Source organism: Pyxicephalus adspersus, chromosome 4 (assembly GCF_032062135.1).
Source record: "Pyxicephalus adspersus chromosome 4, UCB_Pads_2.0, whole genome shotgun sequence".
Classification (NCBI taxonomy): domain Eukaryota; kingdom Metazoa; phylum Chordata; class Amphibia; order Anura; family Pyxicephalidae; genus Pyxicephalus; species Pyxicephalus adspersus.
Genome location: NC_092861.1, coordinates 119,332,741 through 119,359,336, shown reverse-complemented (window position 1 = coordinate 119,359,336; position 26,596 = coordinate 119,332,741). Strand labels below are relative to the sequence as shown.

Sequence of the window (26,596 nt, the reverse complement as noted above, 5' to 3'; positions counted from 1 at the left end):
GTAGCTTAAGGGCCTGTGTCAACAAACATTTTCCTCATTTCCAGTTTTAAGGAGCCCACACTATGCTCTGTATTGTTTATTTGTATGCAGGCAAACAGCTTTTCGCCTCTTGCTAATGCCACCTTTATTTTAAAGCTTTTCAAGAACATTTTACAAGCAAATTACACATATTACCCTCTTTATCAATCTATCAACTTTACTTTGATGTCACTGAAGTTTTAATGTGTGTATTATTTGTGAACTTTATCAGCACATCCCTCTCTTTGACTCATTTGCTTTCCTGCTGTATGAATGCCAAAATTATTGGGTGAACATAAATTGGCCAAAAGATGACATATGCATTGCTCAGGCTCTCAGCACAAAGAGCAATATTTTTCATTTTTACTGCATTAGTTATAGGTACAGTATATCAACATATATCTTGGCCAGAAAACTGTCTGCATGGAGTTTGTATGTTTGGGTGGGTTTTCTCCTAAATTACAAAATAAATGGTAGGTTAATTGGCTTCTTCATTAACTGCCATTAGTCTAATTGCTCTACCATAGTTTATGGTAAATCCAGTTAGTCACATGAAATGTACTCCAACATGTTAGAGGAGATGTCAGTGCTAGATCAATGCTTATTAATAATTCTTTGGGACATTACAGCAGTATATATCTCACCTAGGGTATACAAACTGGCAGATTCCACAATGCACCACAATATTACAGTAATTTTCTTTGTAGAACCTGTGCTGCTAATAACATTATCTAATAGAGTAGTACATGCTATTTATAGGAGTGATGGGTGGTCCAATCTTTCATTGCAGGGCAAGCAGATAAAAGTGTTAAACAGTTGTTTGTAAAGATTTAACTTAACTTCCCTGATTTTTTATTAGAGTAGTATGTAAGGTGTTAAGTCAGGACAACAAATACATATTCAGAGCTATCATGGTTTGTTTTGACCTTTTTTGTTACCTCTAAAGGTACTCTTGCCTGTGTGTAGTTTTTTTCTTATTCTGTTGGTTCAGCAGTGACTCAGCTTGTCTGCTCGTGGTGTTGTTTACAATGCAGGGATGGGCTACTGACGGATAATAAAAGGAAGAAAAAAACTTTACAGCAGACTTTCCTTGACGTGGTGGAACACTTTGTGCTGCAGCAGAACATTACCTTAGAATTTCTCTAAACTTTAACTGAAAGAAGGTTATTATATGTAAGCCCACTTAAATCCCGTATAGGTTTTTAAAAGGATGTTGAAATCTACAACTTCATTAATAGTTTGCACAGTAATCCTTTCAAGTAGTTATTTTAACACACTTTCACCCAGCTTCACTGATGAAAGTGTATTCTCTCCCGCTTTGGAGAGCTTTATTAAATCAGGCCCACTGTATCCTGTTTAGTAGTAATAGGTTTACTTTATGAATTCTGTCTCTAAGTATACACTATGAAGTCTCAGCCTGTCCTCACTAAAAAAACAAAATACTTTCTATCAAGTAACTAAGATTATCTCAACAACTATTAAACAGAAAAGGCTGATCTCATTCAATATTACACAAAGAACCAAGTAAAGGAGCATCTACCAATTCATTTATGAAATACAATAATCACTGTGTGCAGCGGTAAGTGTATACATGAGAAGCTTTTTTAAAATGATGTTTGAGTAATTTCTTTAGGAACAACGCATAAATAAAGCCAGTAGTAGATAATAAAGTACAGAATTCTACCAACAGTAGATTACAAAAAAATAAATGATAACTAAAAAATCACACAAAGTGCTATAAATCATTCAAATGATTTACAAATCATTCTTTATAGACAGCACTATAAACTGATGAATTATGCCTGTAACCTGCTGACTAGAGCTGTAAACACATTATTGTGATAGCATTTATAACCATTTTATGTGGGAAAATGTATGCTAACTAGAAGGACAGAGGGCAATGTCTGTCCCCTAAAGGCTGTCATTTGAGATCTTGATGGACTGAAGCAGGAGTGTGGCAAGTCCCTTCTTTTCCATGTCACATTTTTCTACCCTGAAAACACACCACTTGCTCAAACAGTTCAACATGTTTACAAACTAACTTTACTAGTAAGTTGCAATCGGTTCTAATGTTACTATGTTGTTCAGTGGAAATAAAAAGAACTTAACCTGAACTAACCTTGTTGTAGAGTTCATTTTAAAATGATATTCTGAAGGAGGATTAATGGATGCTGTGTTGACGTTAGTGTGACAATAAATACTATATTTCAGTGGTTCACAAACTGGGTGAAAGTTTTCAAGGTTGTCACAAGCCAGGTTACTATCCAGATAGTAATTTAACAGCCAGGCTTTTAAAAGATCTCCGCTTGTAAATGTCTGCTACTAAATCTTGCATTGCTTCATTCAGACCCAAGACAAGCCTTGTGCTGAATCAGCAATGAGGAAGCCATTATTCTAAACTGCTTGTGGTTATATGATGTGAGTTGCAAAAGTAGTCTTGGTTATAAAGCTTCCTCCCTACTCGATATGAGCCATATTGGTCTTAAGTCAGGAATTTACATATACTTTACATTTTAAACCTAATGTTGCCTTACGCTTTGTCTTGACCATGTTCTCTGTATCACAACACCTCTAACTTTATGCACCCCATACTGCTTTTCCACTAGTGGTACAGTCTGTCCTTCTCAATGTGAAGAGCAACCTCTGCACCCAACATGGTCATTGGCTGGTGCCTAACCCTTTCAGGTCCTGCAAAAAAAGTAGGAGATCGATAGCACCCAGTGAATGTTCAAGTGGTCCAAACGTGTTTGAGTGTCAGTTTGGAAAAGTATCATGTGTAAGAAAATTGTGAAATGGGGGAATTGCAGGATAGCATATCATGTTGTGATGTTGCCTTTATACCTTGTCTATACCATTTTTTTATGTGTCTGTAGAATGGGAACTGTTAGAATGTCAGACACTTCACTTATTGTTATATACCTGTTTGATTACTTAGTATTTATTTTGACCCAGGGGTGTCTTTAAACAATTTCCAAATGACTGTGTTATCTGAATTCCTTTCTTGAACAGTGAATTTATCTCGTGTAATAGTTAGTGGTTCTGCCTCTGGGTACCCAAAAATGATGTTTCAGCTTCTGATAAGTTTAACTTTTCTGAAACTAATTTATACCTTGTCAGGATTTCTATTTTATTTGTAATAGTCAATAGTTTCTCCTATTCTGCATATGCTGGGCTCTACTCTTTAAGCATGCCACTGTAACTGTCAAAGTTGCCATTGTGCCTTTGTCAGCTCTCATTTGGTTTCATAAGTCTTTTGAATTACTGGTGTCATATCTGGTCATTTGCTTCTTTACCTAAAAAGGTTTCATCTACGGTAATTTGCTTAAAAGAAAACTTGAATCATGAAAAAAAAAATAAAAACCTATATAGTGGTTACAAAATCCATTTTTTAATGTAATGGTTACCTTTTCATTTGAATATGAAAGTAGTTTTTTTTTTATTAAATTAGAATTTACATTTTTTTTAAATAAATTGGTATCAATCAAAAATTATTGCTTTATGCTTTTTCCAGGTTTCTGCACAGAGCTTTAGGTCGAGGAATTGGTTTACACTTTTCCTGCATCAAACTTTACTGCACAAGATTGCATTTCAAAAAGAAACCCAGTTCTTCCCTATGTGACTGGTTCACACCTATACATTAAATACTTGTGTTTTTAAGGGGAAACTATAAAAGCTTATTCACACCTACACATGTGTATTACTACAAATGTGCATAGATTTAAATGAGCCCTAACATTATGTTTAGCACAGTTTTTACACTTGCCATTTAACTATGCCACAGTTGGTTGTCAAAATTATGCTGGGCCCACACATGCTTCCCCCAGTCTTCATTTAAACCTATGGAGAGTTCAGATAGTAAAAGATGATGAATCCGTGTAGAGGCTGGACAGAGGAGATTTTGACATGCTATGCAGCACTTAAAAAATCCAGAATAAGTCTAGTAGAATGTTGGGATATATATTTTCTCCTAATACAGCGCTAGGATAAATTGTACTGTTGTACTGTATTGTATTGGTATAAATGGCAAAATCTACCACTTATTGGTCTGCCTAAAGATAATCTCCAGGTAAAATACAATCCTCTCTCCCACATCTCCATTCCACCACCCATATTTGACCACTTTCAGTTGGGGATTTAGGTAATTTTCAATTGCTAAGAAAAATGGTGACAGATTGATCGAGTATTGATGGAGTATCTAGTCAACATCCAGAAAGCAAAACCAAGTAAAAAGGTTTTCTAAAAATCATTACAATGTGTATATTTACCTTCTTTTTGTGAAAATTACAGATTTCTTACAAATAACAGATAGAACAATGACATTATCACACCAAAGAAAAAAAGCAAGCAGAATGAACCAGGCAGAGGCAATGCATACATATTACATGCAGCATAAACCCATAAATACAGAGATACTGGCACACAGATACAACAATACAATAGAGTTGCACCAACATTTAAGATAGTAAAGCTTTTATTAGGGTAAGTCAATGAAAATCTGTGTTCTACACATTTATGTAATCTTTTTTGCATACTGCATCTTGTTATTAGCATTGCATTTTAAACTGAACTGTGTTGTGAGTTTACACAGCCTAAACTGTAAAACCACTGATTCATAACCTGACACCCTAACCTTGGCAAAATGAAATAGATCCGACTAATTATTTAATTGTAACTGAGTTTATGCCTGTCTCTTAGTGATACCCAGCATAGCAAACAAGAATTCTGCAGTTGTCCAGCATCGACAATACTTGTAGAGCTATTTATTCATACTCAGTGGAGTTGGAATGTGAACAGCTGTGATCTAAGATGGCATTTATAACGTGAGCCACAAGGTATGGGGACAAGATCAACGCGTGCTACTATTGGCATCACTTATAAACATTCCTAAACATTCTGTCTTCTGGGTCACAGCATGAATCTGTTTGCTAGGTACTAAGTTTAAAATTCAGAACTGTACACACAAAGCAATACAATTTTTATTTTAATAAAGCTCTCCAAGGCTGGAGAGGATACACTTATATCGGTGAACCAGTGGGTCCAGCAAACCTGGAATAGATCTGGTTCAGGGTTGAAAATATTTGCTGACAAATAGCAAATTACTTTTAGGAAATCTATTCCAGGTTTGTTGGATCACCCAGGTTCACCAATGAAAGTGTGTCTTCTCCAGCCTTGGAGAACTTTGTTAAATTAAGCCCTATTAGTATTTGGACACAGGGTGGGTGATGTTTAAGTAAGTAAAACTGCTTTTTGCATTGCCCTAGAAAGGCAAAGCCTCACACAACCATGGTTCCCCCTAAACAAGAACCAAACTAATTTACTGTTTGATGAACAAGCCTTAACCAAAAAAATATATTACTACTTAAACTTACAGTGGGGGGATTAAACAACAGTGGCAGTGCTGTTAGTCCAGAAGGGAATGGGCATGGCTGGATGTGGCCAGGTGGTGGCTGGCAAGCTACAGGATTGTAAAGCAGCAGTGACAATGTTAATAGCCTTGCTGCCCGCAACAACTTTTACCCCACCCAGTAAGAAACTTTTACCCCACCCAAAAGAAAATCAACAAGCCTGATTCAGCCAGGAATGAGCCAAAATCATGGATGATAATATTAGATTCTTGAATGCTTCCTTTTTTGCTTTCCTTTTGCTTTCAGTTGTGATTTTTACATATTATAAATCATAAATATAAAAACAAAGCAATCTGCCTGACAACCATGCAACAAGGCAGGCATTGTTGTCAAATGCATTCCTTTACAAATATGTGCAGCTCAAGCACTTATGTGTGACAAGAAGTGGCTGCAGGTGACCTGGCTTCCACTCCACCTTAATAGGATATGCAGTATCTGAGGAAATGCAACAAAAACAGGTCAAATTAAAATCCCTTCAATATAGTTTAAAAAATTATGTGGATTTCAAATGTAAGTTAAATGCAGGAAAATAAAGCCCATCTATGTGTTCCCTTAAAGGGAAAGTTGGCAGAAATTGCAGCTTCTGTGTCTCTCTCGACACGCTTTTACCTATTGCCTACATCTACTATATTGCTCAGGTATGCTTTCACAGCTTTTTTCTTATTTAAACACTTTTCGATTTCTGAAACATTCAGTTTACAAAACTGGAATCAATATTTGCATTCTTGGTTTATTGTGTGATATGTGTGCATTAAGCCAACATAACATTTTGGGGATTAGTTTACCTTTTTGGTGATGTATTTTGGTAGCAGAGGTGGTGGAACGGATTCCCTGTAGATGTTGTTGTAACATTGTGTTACTTGAATGCACTATAAATTTAAAGGAGATTATATAATTTATGAAAGAGCGTTATATTTTGCTGAGCTGGGTGACAGTCTGAAATATTAGATTGATTTAAATCTACATCTGTCAAGGGACATTTAATTTGTCATGTCTGGTAGAATTTGTGTCTAACCTCTTGCTGTATAAAAATATTATAAAATGTTTCAAGATTTTAAAATTGTGTAGAACTTACAACTACATCCCGTTTTTTTTTGTGCCATGCAAATTTACCTACTGAGACAGGTGAATATAATATACCCTTATAAAGAGTCATGAAAATGTCCCTTTTATTATTCTAAATTGCATTGCAGTAAAATATTATCCATTGCAGTGGTCGCCAACCTTTTCAGACCGGCAGACCACTAAATTTATGCTCTCCCGGGCGCGCATGTGCAGGGAGCCAGGCGTCACTTAAAGGGGAAGAAACTTCCCCATAGTGACATCATGATGCCAGAACCTGCCCACTCTCCCATTGCAGGTCTGCGCCTGTATACCACTTATTTTTTTCAAGACTTATTGAGTTTTTTGGAGCAGACTAACTTTATTCAGCGACTAGATACTGTGTAATATCAACAACATAACAAGCAAAAATGAAGAAAAATTCTTTAGGAAATCAATCCCAATGTGTCTGTTTTTGACAGCTCAGGGGCCTGGGTAATGGCTATTCATTAAAGGGTAACTGCAGATCTTGACAAAACATGGACAAATTTCAGGTGTTTTTTTTCAACATTTCTATAATCTATATAAATTAAATCTATATAAACATTTTGTAAATCCAAAATTGTATGTTAGTTGTTATTATTATACTTATTCAAATCTATACATTTTAAATTCCGAAAGAGATTTTATATTAGATTTAAATTATAAAAACAATTTAAACAAATAAATTATTGTAACAATAATACCATTTTCTGTCTGTTCTTTTTCTTGACATTGTAACCAATGTTTTATGTTTTTTGTCAACGATTCACAAACAGGAAAAAAGTTATAAATGACACTGAAATCTGCTCCATCTAAATGTATCAAAATTGGGACAGTTTATATATTCCACTCAAGATCATGCCGTTATTTTGACACTAGCTATGTCCAAACACTGGTTCTTTGAATTTCCAATAGGCAAACGTCCCTCCCACTGAAGAAATTGTAGCCTGTAATGGAATTAAAGTATTTATACAGTTAATCCTCAATGGGTGACAAGAAACCCAGCTGTGTTGGGATTACTCATGCTCTGGATGACCATGTGATTGTTTAACAAGACTATAGACAAGCCATCAGCAGATCTGAGACTTATTCATCCACACTGGACCAGAACAAAGACTTCTGCATACACTGTGGCAGACCACACCATGCGTTTTAATTTTCATAATTATCACGGGCAGGGGCATCATTATTCAGGATTAGGCTAAGGACAAAAAAGGTTGTTATTGCAAGAACATTTTTAAAACATTCCTAATTTTGAAAAAAAACCTTTTTTTTTATCCTAGCTTCCCCCTGTAACTTTATTAAAAAGGGAAAATGTAGGTAATCAACTATTCTTTCCCCGTCAACAGCTGCTAATTCCACTGTTTACCAAATGTGTAGAAAAAGTACAAAAACAGCTAAAGGTGCCAGAATGCAAGATAAAGGTGGACTGCAGGGATGTGGATTGAAATTAATATAGAATCCTAAAATGAGTTTACTAGACGACTCCCGCTTGCATGTTATTTGTGAGTACATCTGGAAGCAGTTCATGCAATTGACTGTTCGAATTGTCCCTCTCTGAAGTAGACTGTAGACAGTAGAGTTTAACTTCCAGAAGATTTCAATGGGTTGATATCAAATCTAAGTTAAAGTGGATCCATCACTACAATTTTTACTTTACAAGGGTAGACAAGCCTTTTATGTAAGGTAAAGTTTTATTTTATTTTTCTTCCCTGTTGCCCTGGCATGGAGGAACCACCAGGACAACAGCGGATTCCAGGACTGCACAGGGACCAAACAAAGACAGCGTCGGAAAATTTGGGGGCTCTGTGGAAAGAAGGGTGATTGTGAGTTTTTTGTTTTTGGTTTAATTCCGCTTTAAATACCAAATACTAATCAAATATCAAAAATACTACATTTGTTACAATAAACATACACTTTTACATTTTAACACTTTTACATTTATATCATTTTTCTCTTTTTTTTTACTGTATGTAATACATCAATGCATTGCAAAGTCCTACACTTTCCCTGGACTTAAGCCTTTGAACACTCTATTGTGATGCCTCAAGCCTTCTATTAAAAAAACTGTCATGATTATAGACTTTCTGTGGCTTTTGCCCAATGCTGTTGATATTCTGAATCTTTCTGGATTGTCCCTGAAATTCTGTCTTCAAGGGCAGGGGTGCCCACACTTTTTTGGCTTGTGGGCTACTTTTAAAATGACCAAGTCAAAATGATCTACCAACAATAAAAATGCTAAACATATACTTATTTATATATATACCGAGTATGACACAGGAGTGACTGGAGCTAACAAGACATTGGCCCTGATTTTTTAAAGTTCTCCAAGGCTGGAGAGAATACACTTTCACCAGTGAAGCTGGGTAATCCAGCAAACCTGTAATTGATTTCCTAAATGTCAAGCTATATGTTAGCAAATGTTTTCAAACCTGGACCAGATCCATTCCAGATTTGCTGGATCACCTAGCTTCACCGATGAAAGTGTATTCTCTCCAGCCTTGGAAAAATTTAATAAATCAGGGCCATTGAATGGCAGAATATTGCACAGAACATTGCAGTTCACCTGGTATAGGAGAATGACATGCTGCACAAGAAAAAGAACTGCTAATCTGTACAAAGGTATTTCATTAATTGAACCTTGACCCCGAGCCTGAACTGACTTGGCGCCCTGCTCACCTCAGCCTGCCCTACCGACCTCTCTACCTCCCTCCCCAATCCCCACTGCTACATGAGCCTTGGACACAAAGTTCCTGATGTTGTCTGATGAAAGACATCCCCAGCATCCCTATAGACAAACAGCAGGGAGGGATAAGGCAGGGCTCCACCAATTGACGTGTTGGGCACCCCTGTTCTAGGGTGTTCACTGTTTTGTGCGTAAGGATACATTTAGTGATTAAAGCATCAACTGATTTGTCAAAAAGGCCAAATAAGACAGCTGCCATCCTAAATAAATAGATGAGTAAGTTTTACTATAATAAAAATATAAAACTATTTCACAGTTGCCTAAACAGAAAATCCTAACTTCCCTAAAATGTTTTACTGTCTGCAAATAAAAACTGTTAAGATGAAATTAGAAGTAATATAGTTGCAGTATACAAATTTCAGTCTAAAAAGTAAACAGAAACTAAACTGTAAGCCAATTTTATTACATAAATAGAAGTTACCATTTGATAATATAAGCCCTTTTATACACAATGATCCTAGTCAGAGTACTGAGGATTTTATCAGCTCACTGACTGCATTAAGTGATTAATGTCTAAGGATTTATACAAAAAGGTGCAAAAAGAGTGTTTATATTTAAATAAACTCCCAACTTAGCATTGTTAAGTTATCATAAGAAGCACCCTGAAGCTGTTTACATAAAGATTGTTTCCAGTATTGTTTTGAATTTAAACCAAACTTTTTATTTTTTACACTAGTCATACGCACACAGATCAGGGCAACTTACTATGCTGTTTCCTTTCACTGGTTCTGTAAACAGTTTGGCCATCTGTGGTGGTAACCTAACAAGACAGATTTGTGTATTCTGAACTCCCTTAAGCTACGTACAAACGTAATATTTTTACCGCCCGATAATCGGCATCGGCCAATTATCGGGCGAAAATCTGCCGTGTGTACAGTCGGTGTCGTCCATCGTCCGGACGACCGACCTGCCGGATCCACGGACGATGGACGACAGCCGATCGTAATGAAAGTGAAGGGGAGAGCGCGCAGCAGGGTGCCGCTCCGTCACTCTCCCCCTCCCCTCTCCATTATGCATGAACGGTGCTGTATGTACAGCACCGTTCATGCATCGTGCACTCCCTTGTTTCACGATCCTTTCCAACGACAAAAATTGGCAGTGTGTACGCAGCTTTAGCATATGAGGACAATAAAAGCAGTTACAAGAGAGCCACATACATGCACATTTGCGACTCAAACTACAGAATCTGTCCTGATCCTCCACTTAGGTTTGGATGAGTGGAGTACAATCTTTTAATAGAATAAATGGGGAAAATGCCAGACAACCACAGGAGGAGCAGTACCCGAAGGGGAGATTTTTCAAGAAGTGGTTGTGTGTTGCAGGGCAGGCCACTCTGTGACAATCTCATCATATCAGAGACAGAGTAAAGCTGAGTACACATTTGCAATAATTATCGTTGGAAACGAGCGAGTAACTACCGATTGTCCGATAATCGCTAACAAAAAAAGTGCACAACGACTGACCAAGGTTGCCGTCGAACGAGGATTGTCCCTAGAAACGAATGTCTGTCCCGGCAGATCTGAATGAGCGACGATCGTTCACTATCTATTGTGTGTACAGTCGTTCAGTGATGTTTCTGCAGTACACTTTCCCCTTTACATGTCACTTCCTGCATCATTCAAATGATCGTATCTAGCACATGTACATTATTGGTGGATTATATTTGAACGATCATACTGTTACAACTTGTACAGAATTGTGCACAATACAATCGTTCAAAATAATCTTGCATATTCGTTAGTCGTTTGTTTTCTAACAATAATTATTGCAAGTGTGTACCTAGCTTAGGGCTATTTACAAACATCCAGTTTCTGTTGCTGTAAAAAAAGTTTATAATTAATTTCAGTTAAAGATGAAGGAACACTGTAAACACAGTGCCTTTTCTATTCTATGAAGAGGGAAGAGGGCAGAGGGTAGGAGCAATCAGCACCCTATCCTATCAATTGACATTCATAGCGGTCGTTCCTGATCAGTTGTCCATTGATCTGCCAGGACAGACCAATAAACGTTGTTGAGGAACAGCTGTACAATTGCCAGATTTTCACTTGAAACTAGCACAATCATTTGACCCAGATAGGAATATTTTGACTTGTGTGAGGGGCCTATTGAAAAGGTAAGTACATAAAAACGTACTTACTGATAAAAACAGAAGATAGAGAGTGCAACATATGAACCTGTAGATCAATATTTAAATAGTTACTGTGAGGTAGGCACAGTTGTCAGCAGTCTAAATAAATACCAAATACTAAATAAATGTTGCCCATTAGTTTAATCTACAGTATTTCCTCAAGTCACCCATATTTTGAAAGAATGGGCTTTACATATTGTTTATGCCTTAAAATCAGTAAAATCAAATTAGTTAAAGTTAGTAAAAACAAACAAGGAAAAATTTCTTAGCTGAAGATATAAAACCTATTAAGGCATAAAAAGATTCAGGGGGGCGGATGAACCTTCTGAGTAAATCTAAGCTCTAAAGCTGCGTACACACCTGCAATTTTTCTCGTTGGAAAGGATCTTTCACGATCCTTTCCAACGTGAAAAGACTGCACGATGCATGAACGATGCTGTACATACAGCACCGTTCATGCTCTATGGAGAGGGGAGGGGGAGAGCGACGGAGCGGCACCCTGCTGCGCGCTCTCCCCTTCCCTTTCATTAGGATCGGTCGTCGTCCATCGTCCATGGATCCGCCAGGACGGTCGTCGGACGATGGACGACGACCGACTGTACACACGGCAGATTTTCGCCCGATAATTGGCCGATACCGATTATCGGGCGAGAAAAATTTGCCGTGTGTACGCAGCTTAAGTCATGCTCCCATGTAGCCACATAGTATGCAGGACATGAAAAAATATGAGAGACAATAGTAATAGATTAAAATGCAAGATGGGATGGGACGATCCTATCAGACACAGAATTCAAAAACAGTAAAGGTAAGAGATAGGTTGAAAAACATATATCCCATAGTAAAGGACTACCAAGTGACAATAACAAAAAAATCCACTGCTAACAGGAATTGCTCCCACAAACAATTACAAAGAAAAGAAGTAAAGGAAATGTAAAAATATATTCATGTACGTAATACTAATACAGTATAATAACAGAAAAAAATCAAACAGACACCAAGAGCATTTCCATACTGAGAATATCATAGACATATAAATAATAACCCAGGAACATCAAGAGACGTCATTGGAAGGGTAAGGGAGGAAGCCCTTGGGATTAGGGCTCCGTGGAATAAGTATTCCATCCGGTACAGAGGTCACCAAAGGCATGGAAATTTGGAGGTCCAATGCAGATTGAAGGAGGACAAGATAAGCAAAACCAGGTGAGTGTCAAACAGGCAGGGATGTACATAAATGGAAGCAAGGCAAACCATATAGTGCAGTTAGATGAACCACAAGTAATAACTGGATTAAAGCGAACTAAACAAACATGACACTAACTGTCACGGGAAACAATCACCTTGGAACCTAAATACCAGGGTCCTGAGCAGATGACCCAACTCCAATTCCCCAGTAACCTCTCTGCCCAGCAAGATGTTAAGGTCCCCAGTAATAGAGGAAATTACTTGTTGGGTCCCGTTGTCTCAGGTAGGCCTCCAATACAGATGTTAATAAATCAGTTTGTGATCCTAAATTTGGTAAATCTATAAGGTTTGAAAAAATTGTGGGTACTTACAGTATCTTTGAGTTTTATGACTGCAGATACTACTCTGGACAAAGGTGCCTCTACCTCCTCCATCCTGCAGAAGCTAGCAAGATCCCTTTGCAAGGTAGCTATGTCCTGCTTGCACCCATCTTCAAAGCACTGAAACTTTCCTCCACATCTGACTTTGTGGAAAGCATACTAAAATATTTGTGAAAGACAGCGTGTAAAGGGGAATCATCAGGAACTCGTCCGACGTTCCCAGGTCCAGGGTTCCAGGTGATAGATTGTAGCTAACTGATCCTAAGGAGGGAGAAGATGCAACAGCCACATGGGCATTCAATGCCATGTTTGTAAGCCACAGCAAAGGAGACAAACCCCTCACACCACAGAAAAAATCCTCCAGATCCCTGCATACAATCTAAGAAGCACTGGGTCGGGTGACCCACACCTTCTGCATTATTTCATAACCCATTGGGGCAAGCAAGGCACCATCTGTCTACAATTCTACTGCTATAGTGTTCAGTCTGAGAACAGGGGCTCAGCTTACTTGTGTCTGGTCTCGAGAATAGGTCCTTGCAGTGCTAGGTTCCAGATTTAAAGCTTGGCCAGTAAATTTGTAAATTCAGTGCATACACACTGCACATGAAAATATATTTTGTGAGACACAAGTTTTTTTCTGCCTTTGTATGACAAGCAGGGTGTGTGTTATCAATGTATGGATACCTTTAGTAGCATCCTAACAGATTTGGTGTTTATCCAAACTGAAATAAGGTTTAAATAAGTAATTGGCCAGTAAAAGAAATAAAATAAAAATGTGACAAGACAGGAACAGGGTAGCTCAAATTGGTGTTTTTCATTTACAGGGGTTTACATGGCAGCATATAAACAAAACTTTGGAATAAATGAGTCTACACACATTCTCTTCAAGTAAACGTACAGTCATAAAAAAGTACACCGACTGTAAGGTTTTACATATTAAAATATGATAAAATAATTATCCGCTCCCACCGTAATTAACATCATTACTTTTTTTTTTTAACAAAAGTCAAAATTGAGATGCTATGAGTGAGAAACTAAATATAGCTCACAATACAATAGCTTGTAGAATCACCTTAAGCAGCAATAATGTTAAGTAATTGTTTTCTGTGAGACTTTATCAGTCTCACATAATTGTGAGCTCTCCTCGGGTCCTGCCACAACATTTTGATTAGACTGTTTTGTTCAATTGCATGACGTAATTTCAACGCAATTTAAGCTTTAGCTTTTGAACAGATGGCCTAACATTTGACTTTAGTATACAGAGGACATCACCTTTCCACTAGCATGTATGATGTGTTTATGCTGGTATGCTTGGTTTTTGCCAAACAAGGGCACTGTGCCTTATGACCAAACATCTCCACTTTGGTGAAGTCTGTCCAAAGGGCATTGTCCTTTTTGAGTTTTATTCAGATAAAAATGTTTTTTTTTTTTTTTTTTTTAGAGAGAAGAGGCTTTCTCCTGCCAACCCCTCTAGGCAAGACATACTTGTTCAGCATTTTTCCTAATCATACTGTCATTAACATTAACATGCTGTGGCCTTTACAGTCTGAGATATAGCTCTTGGTATATTCCTGAGCATTGCACAGTCTGGCCTTCGGGTCCACTCCTGGGAAGAATGCCAACTTTGTTAAATGTTTTCCACTTTTGAATAACCTTTCTCACTGCAGAATGATGGAGTTGAAATTGTTTGAAATAGCCTTATAGTAGTCTTCCAATATTCATAAGCCACAATTGCTTCTCCAGTCATTACTGAGGTTTCTCATGCTTGGCATTGTGTAAACGCACACCTTAATGTTCCCAACCAGTAAACTGTCAAAACTGTTTTTATAAAGGTGATCAAACCTGCTGATAAAGTTTTTAGGGTACTTTTTGATGTGTTAAGGAATGGGTTAGGTGTTAGGGGATGGTTTTGGTGTAAGAGTCTCTGTTACAGTGGGACAGACGTATAGGGGAGCATTAGCTTGTAGGAACTGTATTGTAGTGAACAAAGGAGCTTTAAGACAAGGGAATGTCTAAAATGTGAGTCTTAGCTGAAGTAGTCCTCATAGGGAGTTAAGAGTTGTCAGAAGGGTGGTGGAATGAAAGTGTTGTAGCCAGGGTGTCCAGGTTTTGTAGAACTTTTTGTGACAATCCAGAAGAATGCTAGTTAGTCTTTAGTCTAGTCATCATTACCTATGCTATCAACTCATTGATACCATTGCATAGTAATACACAAATTGAGTTTTTCAGGCTTGTGCAATGGTTTGTTTAAAAGCAAGTAGTACATACATGGCTAGTTTAAATTGTGATATCCGCAGGTTAGGTGGGGTAAGATGCAAGAGGGCAAACTAAGGATCTTTAGGAATCCAGATCTGGAAGAGTGCCTTCGGAAGTCGGGAGGCCTACGTTCAGAACCTAGCTGTGGGGCATGCCCACCAGGTGTGTAATACATCTCCTGTAGTCTGAAAGTTCATGGAACACATGGCAGAGGGAGAGGGATGTAGGTGTGCCAGTCTGGAGGGGACCATGTATCAGCACAGGAGCACCTTGAGGGTTGACTCCTGTGTACAGGTATTGATAGAGCATGTTAGAGTAGATGCCCAGATGTCTCTCCATTTCTCACTAAAACGTTGCACACCCAGATCCCTTCTCCCAGCCTACGACATAAGGGCAAGAGCAAGGAGAAGGTAAGTTGTTAATATGAGAGTATATTATTAATACCAGTTTGGGGGCCTGGGGACTATGCCTCAAACCAAACCAACAGTCTTCTGCTAATCAGAGAGGCTACCCATTGGTGTAGTTGCATGTACTGTAAAAATTTCACATTGGGAATATCAAAGTTTTCTCTGAGCGCCTTCCAAGAGATATTAGTCTTCTCTTGTAGTAGGGCAAAAATTATAGTAAAGCCTTGGGTGGTCCACCAGGCAAAGCTGGACGGTGACTCAAAGCCCAGTTGAAAAAACTGGGCTGTTGTCCATAGAAAAGGACTTATAAGAGTGCGTCTTAGGGTGGGCAAAAACCAGGGTAGTGATGAGGCATTGTATCACGTGCACAAATGCATGTCTAAAGGCACCCAGAAGTGGAGCTGAGCCAGCTGCAAATATGGCAGCCAATGGGGCTAGTTGAGCTGCCTGCCAATACTCCCGGAAGTTTGGGACCCCCATTCTGTCTGAGTGGCAGTGCTCGAACATGGTGTTCTTTGCAACTCGTGGCCGGATCGATTCCCAGATATATTTCAGTCACTTGTTGAAAGGCTTTACGTGCATTTGGCTGGAGGGGTATAGGCAGGACCCTAAACAGAGTAGTTTGGGCAATATAGTCATGCTGAATGCTTGTATTTTAACCCACCAGGAAAGGCTCAGGGGCAACCAAGAACAGAGCAGTTAATGTAAATTTCTGAGGAGGGGTAATTAGCTGAGTATAATGCCTCTTGTGTTGATATAATCTGTACCCCTAGGTATGTATTATATCTGGTTACCCAGCTAAAGTTTCCTTGTAATTGTGTCACTACATCTCTTGGGAGCGTTATATTTAAAGTCAACAATTTTTGTTCATTAATCAGGCCTAACACGATGAGGGACTAGTAGGTCGGGAAATTTTTTATAATATTGAGCAGAAACCCTGTCTGGGCCGATGGCCTTGCCCAATTTAAAGGTCCTAATGGCCTGTGGAATCTCAGGCTCTGTGATGCCAGCATCCATCAGGTCTACCATGGAGGTGTAAGTACAGGGAGTGGGATGTTTCCCACAAGAGCCTCTGTCTGGGAGGGAAAAAAGCTTGAGGAGCTAATATGTAATTTAGTCTAAATTACACTAAAACGTTCTGTGACTGTTCTGGGCTTGGCTGAAATTCAAGTCTTATATAGCACATGAGGTGTGGTGGAGCTGGTGTACAGTGAATGGGGAGAGAGCACTCTGGGAGCGGTCTAGTTGTACATTTAATATAGAGTTTGAGTCTCCTAATATTAACAGAGTCCCCTTCTTGTGGGCAGAGATCACCTTCAAAAACTTGGAGAAGAAGCGTGATTCATGGGCATTTGGGGCATAGTAGGAGACCAGTTACTTTGGTATCAAAAACCTTACCCTGCAGTAAGAAATAGCGCCCAATTGGGTCTGCAATCTCCAGGTTACAGGTAAATAGGGTGTTTTAGTGGAAGGCAAGGTTGAAAAATTGGGGGACATTTTTATGCATATACTTAGTAAAGGAAGTGGAAGAGAACCTAGTCTCCTAGAGACTCAGTATATTGGCATGTAAGGTGTAGTAATGAAAAACCAATCTGCGTTTATTGGAGAAATAAGCCCCTACACATTACGGGATATAGTTATTGGTCAGAGTTGATCATTGCATGATAAAGGGATACCCATTTATCCTGGAGCCCTTTTATATTGTGTGTAGTGGTGTAAAGCTATGGACGGACATAACTTAAGCTTTGAAAGGGGGATATTGTACCAACATGAATCGGGATGGGGGGCCAGGGACTTGGGGTAGAACAATAGGGCTCTGACAAGATGAAAAGAAGGAATAACAGAATTCAACATAACAGGTCATTCAACCAAGATTTTTTTCCGTGGGGGGCAGTAACCTAAAATGTCTAAATGATTAGCGCCTAAAGAGCAGACATATGGGGAAATAGAAGGTAAGGGGTGGGGGGAGGGGGAGGAAAGGCGGGTCTGAATAGGGTTGGGGGGTGGGTCAACGGGCTTTGTCTGGGGGAAGTTCATGAAGAAGGTTTAACTTCACCACTGTAAAAATGTTTCTTTTGCAGACTGCCGAGAGAAACATTTCGGCAGCCAACGAGAGTGCCACTGTTTGTTAAGTGACCTTACTCCGGTCTTGCTGAGATGTCATGGTTTCGAGCACTGAACAGGTCCTATTTTTCTGTACTCTTTCCCACATGTTGTAGACATGGAGAACGCTGCTGAACCGGGGACGGAGGTGAAGCAGTGGAAGTAACAGGTATTTCCAGCTATAGATGTGTGAAAAGATCATGGGCTTTCTCCGGGGTGGAGATGGAGTAAGGTCGACTATCATGTAGGAAGAACAACTAAAAGGGGTATCCCCATTTATTTTTATTACCTCTAAATTGTGGAGTGTTGAGGTAGGGTTTTCACACCCTTCTTTTCTGCAAGATTTAAGGTGCCAGACATGCAAAGATTTGGTATATCCAAATGGTATTCCAAGTATGCGATTAGAAGAAAAGTTCCTTCTTGTACCAGGTAGCTTGCATGACTTCTTCTTTGGTACCATAGTAGGTAAATTTACTAATACATACTGTGGGGGACCGTTTGGCTTTTTAGGCCCTAGGATGTGATGAATGCGGTCCAATCTAAGCCTTTCCAGGGGGTACAAAGGCAAGAGCTCTTTCAATAGTGCTGTTAAATTGGATGCAAGATCCTCCAAATGTTCTGGTAGGCCTCGGATTTGAATATTGCCCAGGCGGGAGCAGTTTTCTTAGTCCTTAAGCCTGTCCACAGCTACTGCACAGTATTGTCACAGTTGTGGGAGTCCACCACAGTGATCATGTCATCCATTTTGTATTACAAGTCATTTATGTGGGAGCCCAGATCCTTGACTTCTCGTGAGAGGCTGGTGGCAAGTTTAGATGTGGCAGCCGCCAATTTGGTCTAAAGGATTAGTTTAAATTTAGAGAGGACATCCACGTCTCTGACTGTACCCACATCCCCTGGTTCCATGTCAGAGGGAGCTCTGTCTTCAGTTGCCTGGGAGGCCGTGTTTTCCAGTGACTTGGGAAGTGAGGTGGGTGATGAGGGAGTCTCCTCCAGGTGCTGCACAGTCGCCATCTTGTTGGTGCGGGAATGCCTAGGCTGCTGTATTTTTTGGCTGGAACCTCCGCCCGAGGAATGCGAGTATCTCCCAATCAGTGACTGGACAGTGATCAGGGACGGCAGGGTCAAAGTCCAAGGGTAAGGAAAGGTAGATATACTCTAGCTCCTTATTATCAAGCCCAGTCATGCAGAGCTGAGTTAGAAGCCAGCCATCTTGCTTGGCAGCTCACCACGCCCCCCACATAATGTATAATTTAATTCAATTTTAGTATACACATCTAAACCAAGAATTAAAAGCAATATTCTTTACTTGGTTCTAGATCCACGATTCCTTCAAAACATTTTCTGAGAACTAATTATGTTACAAATATATATTAAAAAATTACCAGATGTTTAAATTTTACTTTATATGGCTTCCTAGTACCATTTAAACACCAACAGTCTTCCAATGGTTTGTGGGTAGTGAGGTTTGCATTCAAGAACATTTTGTAATATTTAGTTTACAAGTGTTGGACAGCAAAACTTCTACTTCCTTGTTTCAGTCAATATAAGGTAATAATGTGCTCGCCCACAATACCACATAAAAAAAAACTGCAAAAGTACAAGTATCTAGCTAACCGTAGATAACACTGCTCATATTTAGTGTTACCTAGTTAATAAAGGAAAAAACAAAGGTATTTTTAAATCCATGACATTTAATTTCACCAAACTCATGAAGTGCTGGTCTACAAAATATCATTGGCAGTTCTTGCCATTGTGGCCCATACAGAAACAAAAATCCTCTGACTCACCAAAGCTACTCAAGCTATTCAATCTATCCTATATGCTAATTAAATATATTCACAATATAAAATGTAATTTCTTTTGAATAGTCGGTAAACTATTTTCATTTACAGCATAAAAAGAATTAGGTATGATGGTAATTTTGAAAAAAAACTATAAACTCAAAGTGGAACTAAACCGAAAAATAAAAAAATCACCCAGCTTGAATATCGCAGATCCTTCGAGATCAGGCATGCTTAAAAGAGCAGCCAAGATCCTGAAGCATACAAAGGTATACATAAAAGGGGTTGTCTTCCCTTTTATGTAAACTAAAACATTGAGTTTAGGCCCACTTCAAAGTACAATTGCAGCCAACATTTTTTTAGTTTTGGGGGCAGGGGCAGGTTGAAATGTTTTGGCCACCTCCAGATTGTAAGGGCATTGAAGGCACCCTTTCATTGTGAGGCCACTCAGACGCGTCCTATTGCTTCTTGTCACCCAGACGCCAAGCAGTGATAGAGCAGAGAGAGAGTACATTAGAGCCTGCATTCTCCTGCATAGACTTTTAGATAGTGGACAGTTCTTAATGAGAAAGAAGGATATAATATATTTCTAGGGACACAGACAACAACTGAATTACTTAGGGGAATTAGAATAGGTGATTTTACCCTACTCTAAAACTAAAGTTTTAGTTTTGCATAAACGTAATATTGCTAATTTTTAAATCAATGCAAATAACAAAAACCTTGCTAGTTGCAGAATATTCTGGGACACAGATTAATTTACTCACACAATCAAATAAAAAGTTAATAAATTGATAATAAATATATGGCAAAGAAATATACATACAGTCAAATAGGAAAGTAAGTATGCTCCTAATTATTCATGTATTTTCATTTCAGACCTAAAGTCTAAATCAAAAAAAGAATCATGTCTAACTCTAAAATTTAATCAATGAAAAAGAAACATTAAAAGAAACCCCACTTCCACACATACACCTTAGATACATTTATAGGTAATATGCTGATTACAAAATATATATATATATTACAAATCACTGTGCATGTTTCTTACTGTTGCATTACATTAAAAATGTAGTTCAAAGACATCTAAATGATCGTGTGCTGTTGCTATAAATAAAGACATATTATTGCAGTTGATTGTTCTAGTAAATTTGTAATACTGGCCCTAAAGCTGACCATTCATTTGTCAATTTGAAAGAACAATTGAACTTGAAATTCCTAATTTTTTTCTCAAAATTACAAAGCAATGAAGGCAAAAATGCTGACTACAATCACAAATGACCCCAATTAAAAACCCTTTTGAATAAATAACTGTATTGTTTTTTTTTACAAGTAATACTTACATCACTTATTAGTAATACTGAGTGAGTGATACTTACGTAATACTTACTCACAAGTATTAAATTGTTTACCTCCTTGTAAATACTTGTAAATATATTTAAAAATCCTGGTGGCTTGAAAGAGCTTGATATCAACTACAACTTGGTACGTGTATGGCCAGGAACAATCTTAAAATGCTCTGGAATGGAAAGTGCTTGAAGGATCTTATTAATTGCCATGTCATTATCACTTTATCATGGTTACATGACCGCCAAGGAGATAAAGAAATTGAAAAGCATGTATTGCCTAAACAAAAAACATACTTACAATTAAAGATTATGGTATTCCACTTTCTGGACTGCACCATAGGGTGACTCAGACAATCAGCAGAGAGAGTGGATAATGTAAGTTGTGTCTAAAAGATGAGAAACTCGGATCTGATCATCCTTCAGTAAATATCTTCTGTATCCTGCCAAAAAACAAAACAATCTAGTTAAACAGTTGCTGTAACAACACATGACTTTTTCATCATATACAATGCAATACAATATCAAAATGTACAAATATTGCAGTACATCTGCTGTTTATTACTTATTAACATGCAATTGGTTTTGCATTGGTTAGTCATGCAAATATAATCCATAATAAACATTCAAAGCTTTAGCATGTCTGTTCACAATGTTATTATTATTTTTTTTGGAAAATCTGTTTTTTTAAGGGTTTTTAAATGATATGTAGAAAAACAAGGTAAAGGGAATAGAGTAGGGGTGTCAAACTCCTGCCTGGGGGCCAAATCTGGCCTCCAACGTCCTTTTTTTTGGCCCCCTAAATATGAACTGGAGCTGGCCCGCTGCTACTACAATATCGCTGCTACTACAATTCCCGGCATCACTCACGTCTATAGACCAGCGGGCTCTCTGCCTATGCGTGGCCCTGCATTGGACTGTTTTATAGCCACAAATAATGCCAGAAAATTTACTAGCGGCGCTATTTCAATAAAGAGGAAGTTTCAGCGGCGGGCCACTCATAGGATTTAGCTCCGCATTGGCCGCGTCTGGCATTTCCAGCACTCCCTGTCAGCTATACTTTTCCTTGCTACTCCAAGGCATGGACATGAATGGTTGGATTTTTATAGAAGAAAATTGTTATTATTATTGTTAGAGTTTTTCTAAAAAAAAATGGTATGCCTCTTTATCTATTATAAGCTTGTTCCAGATTGAATGTGAAGCAAAACCTCTTTGTTTCCATATGAAAAGGGTTTATATCTAATGAGAAAGAAACATTTTCTCAATTATCTCTTTAATAAATTTCAAGGTTGGCCCACGACTTTGACAAAGTTTTTAATTTTGGGCCTCAGTGTATTTGAGTTTGACACCCCTAGAATAGAGGGAGGGATAAAAACAAAACCATATAATGGTTATTCAGCAAAAACAAAACATAAACCAATATAAAGCCAAGCACTTCTGGGCTGCCTGTGGAAGGGCCAACATTGTTACCATTTTAACATTCTGCCATCATGATCATAGAGCAACACTTCCATTAGCAGTGAACAAAACAACCCAAGTGACAAAAAAAAGACCCAGGAGTCAGTTCTGGCATGTGGCCTGCTACACAGTGAGATGCCCAGGAAATGTGGCAAAGGATAGTTGACAAATCACTGTGTTCGAGAATCTATTTTACATTTCTGATCACTCCAAAATTATTGTTAGAAAAGTGTAAAAAGAATGTTTGGCCGGAAAAAATGGCCACAATGGACAGCAGCAGAAGATTTTGACAAACCAGGAACTGAACTAGTGTGAAAGAAGAAGACAATGAAAAATGTTATTTTATTAGACAAATGTGTGCTTACATGTTCGGTCTAAATATATCATGTTTTATATGCAGTCATGAGACACAGTACACTTACTTTCTTTTTATATAAGATTTTGCATATCTGGACATAATAAAAAATCATCTGGTACTTAGAAGTTATTACATACATATATATATATATATATATATATATATAAATATATACACACAACACCAGATAAACAACAAATGACATATTGACAAAATAACTCAGAATGCAGGAGATGTAAAAACTAGTTACACCCTTACCATTTCCAAAGGAATTAAGAAGGTAAGTAGCAGCTAGTCTAAAACAGACGTATTGGCAGTTTCTGGAATCTGAGTTTTCTGGGTCTGGAATATTCAGGTGTGTGTTAATACAATGCCAAGCAGAAAATACATGAGCAATTATGTTATAGAAGCTATTATTGCCGTCCACCAGTCTAGCAAGGGTTTAAGGGCAATTTCCAAACAATTTGAAGTCCATCACCGTCCCAGCAATTGCCTCAATGGTCAGACCATAAAATGCTCAGAAAAATGGCAAAAAAATTAGGAGCTACATCTAAAACTTTACAGGCCTTAATCAGAATGCTAAAAAGTAATGTTCATGACCAATTGGAAAAAAAAAGAACAAGTGAAGTGTAATGACAAAACCAAAAGGCCACATACTTTTCTTGTTAAAATTTACAGTTCCATATATCTCGATAAGCATGCTAAAGGATTTAGAATCCAGGAGCCATTCAAGTTGGTTTTGGAGCTAGAAGCCATTTCAAAGAGACAAAAAGGAAAGTATTCCAATATTTCATAGGGTTAAAAGAAAAGGCATCCATGACTGTTCCGTCACTGTCCAAAGCACTTTCCAAATGGCAGAGAACTTAATCAGTGAAACATTTTTTTTCTTTAAGTCTAACAACTAGTTCAATAGTTTTTTTTTCATCTGTTACTATTTTTGTATCTCCTTTTTTGGTTTGGAAACTGAAAAAGAGTTAAACAACAGTGAGAAGCATTGTTTTTACCAAAGACCTTCTGAAATTAGTTGTTTCTGAGACGTACAACCACCCACAGAGGTTCAGTAAGTGCAGTCAAGACACTAAGCTAAAATGAAACTCTGCAAAATATAAAAGTAAAAACACAAAGCACAGCATATGATGAAGTGAACCAACAGAGCCATATGACATTGATGTTGTAGCTAATTACTATTCATATAATACAGCCCCATACTGTTACACATGAAAAAATTAGCTTATTCATTTAAGTGTAAGACATGTACCTGTGATAGTTGGGACACTGCAGAGTGCAGTATTGTTATGCAGAATTAGCGGCTGCCAAATCTTGATATATTGGATAAGCATTAGAAATTATCACTCCAATTTTCTATGATTTTTTTTGTGTTGATCATAGCACACAATGTAATTATATGCGAGTATGAGCATTCAACCATATATATTATTTCTTCTAAATCTATCATAAAGGTAACTATAAAGATTTTGTAAACCTTATAAATGCTTTAGCTCCTCTGGTATTAAAGAAGATAAAATAACTGCACACACTTTCAGTATAAACAGTCAATTGTCCCCTCACATGAGTAGGGTTAAGGCTCACCAGATCTCCTACTAAATGCATAAATTTTACAAAGACTGCAGGTTCTTAGCCGGCTTTTAAATGGCTTTATTTACAAGGAGTCTGGTGATTACTAGTAACATGATCGTGGGTACTTAGATGCCCCCTGGATGCTCTAGATACTTACATGGTGTACATAACACTCTATGAGCTTTTGTAATGTAATACTTAATTCAAGTACTGCTTTTATCAATTACTTTTTTGACACAAGGCAAAAAAAACACTCACAACCAAATAGGCTATTCTTTACAGAAAATGTAATGTTGTATTATAAACATTTACAAGCAATGCAAACAAAATAATTGTGATATTTGTGACAACATGCATTATGAAAAGTGAAAACAGTTTGTCCAAAAACTCAGCTCTGGAAGTAGATATTGTCCGTGAATGACGTCTGAACCAAAATGGTGTCGCAGTTCTGTAAAGTAAAGGGGTTGAGGCATTGGGCCTTATTTATGAAAGCTCTCCAGGGCTGAAGAGAATACACTTTCATCAGAGAACCTGGGTGATCCAGAAAACCTGGAAAGGATTTCTTAAAGTCATTTGCTATTTGTTAGCAAATGTTTTCAATCCTGGTCCAGATCTATTCCAGATTTTTTCACAGCTAAGGCTTAGTCTACAAGGACGTTTTCCCCAGCGTTTAACCTAAGGCCTTAAAAGCCCATGTTTAAAACTCCCATGCATTCCAATGAGCTAATCTTCACCACTTTTCCTTGAGGCACATTTATGACCGTCATCTATAAAGTTGCAGGGTTAACCATGGAAAATGTCCCAAAACGCGGGTAAACGCGGGCAACCCCATTCATTTCAATGGGGCCTTTTCCCGTGTTTATAAGCACTTGAAACATAAATGCATTAAAAACACAGGAAAACACGGGAAAAAGGCAAGCTTTAAAAAGCTAAAAAAAGTTCATAAAAATGCCTATAAACGTAGTAGGAACATTTTCATGCATTTTAAAAAACGTCTATGTAGACCCAGCCTAAGGGTCTGATAAACTTACAGTTTCTTTTTCAGTTTTAAATGCAGGTGTCTCTAAATATATTTTAATGATTTCACACAAAAACAGTTTCACAATCAAATTAAATTTGCATTTCTTCTTTTGAAAAAGTCTGGCCAGGATACGAATACACAAATTTGAATGGTATATTTTGTGCCGATATATAAAAGATATATAATTCAGTTTAGGTAGTATTGCCTATCGCACATATTTATGCATGTATTTCTACCATCGGGAAAGGGGGATCCTAAAAAACTTAGCTTCATGGAGTAGTTTCATGCCAGTAGATAAAAACCTCCAGAAGCTGCTTATAGCTAGAGGAAATGCACGTGAAGAAATCGTGAAACTCATGTAGTGATAAAGTTGTTTTTTAAATAATTTATGTCCCTAAATGGTCTCCCTTTGGCTCTGTCTGTGACAGTCCTCAGAAGGAAAAAAAAACAATATGGGGGCCTGAGCCACCACTGACTGACTTCTCAGCTACAAAAAAATCTGTAAACAATTACCTGCAATAACTAACAAAAATTTCAAGCAAACATGACTGAGGGTTTAGATATAGGAGAAGCATTTGTAAAATTATTTCACATTGTAAAATGTTTACAACCTAAAAGGTAATTAGTCAAAGAATAAAGGGATTGCACAATGCCTTAAAGCGTACCTAAACTCAGAATTTTCACTTTACATAAAAGGGTAGACAACCCTTCAATGTTAAGTAAAAATTCTGTGTTTTATTTTTAATTGCAACACCCTTTTTTTTAAAGCAGCACCGCCCCCTTATTCTCAATCGCCTAGGCGGTGCGGTCGAGATTGAATAGGAGTGCAAAGCTTCCCGGGATACCTACGTCACACATCTCGGGAGGCTCTTGGGTGCTCCTTCTGCGCATGTTTTTGCAGTGAGATCGGCAAGCTTTTTCCCCCATATATATCACCTGAACTCGCGTCTGGGCCGGGTGACATAGTAAATAGAATCCGGAAGAAGAGGAGAAGATGACAGCATCTGGAGCGCCGGCCCAAGATGTATGCCAGGATGATGCAGGGCCCAATGGAAGAGACGTCCGGACCGAATGACTACGCTGCAGGATTGAAGGTAAGTGTATTTTTTTTGTTTTGGCCGTTTTTGATTTTAGTTCCTCTTTAACAGTTACATGGATTCTTCTGATGTAGATATCAATTTTGCTCAGCAGAACTGTAAGTGGAAGCTTCATCTGACCTGCACACTAATGTTGATGCCACATGTCTATTGCACCTAATTATGTGCCGTCTAATGGAAACCTCTTGAATACCATCAGTGCAAGAGTTGTGGTTCGCATTACTGCACTTCCCTGTCACTAAGATT

At 38.0% G+C, this 26,596-nt stretch overlaps 1 long non-coding RNA gene across 15 annotated transcripts in view; it reads right to left on the bottom strand.

The window, feature by feature from the left end:
• The window catches only part of LOC140329280 (uncharacterized), a 293,563-nt gene that overhangs the window by 90,654 nt on the left and 176,313 nt on the right, over positions 1-26,596 (bottom strand). For all 15 annotated transcript variants that reach the window (XR_011920458.1, XR_011920459.1, XR_011920454.1 and 12 more), the window contains one exon: positions 21,140-21,281. This is a non-coding gene — a long non-coding RNA (uncharacterized lncRNA). The remainder of the gene's footprint in view (positions 1-21,139; positions 21,282-26,596) is intronic.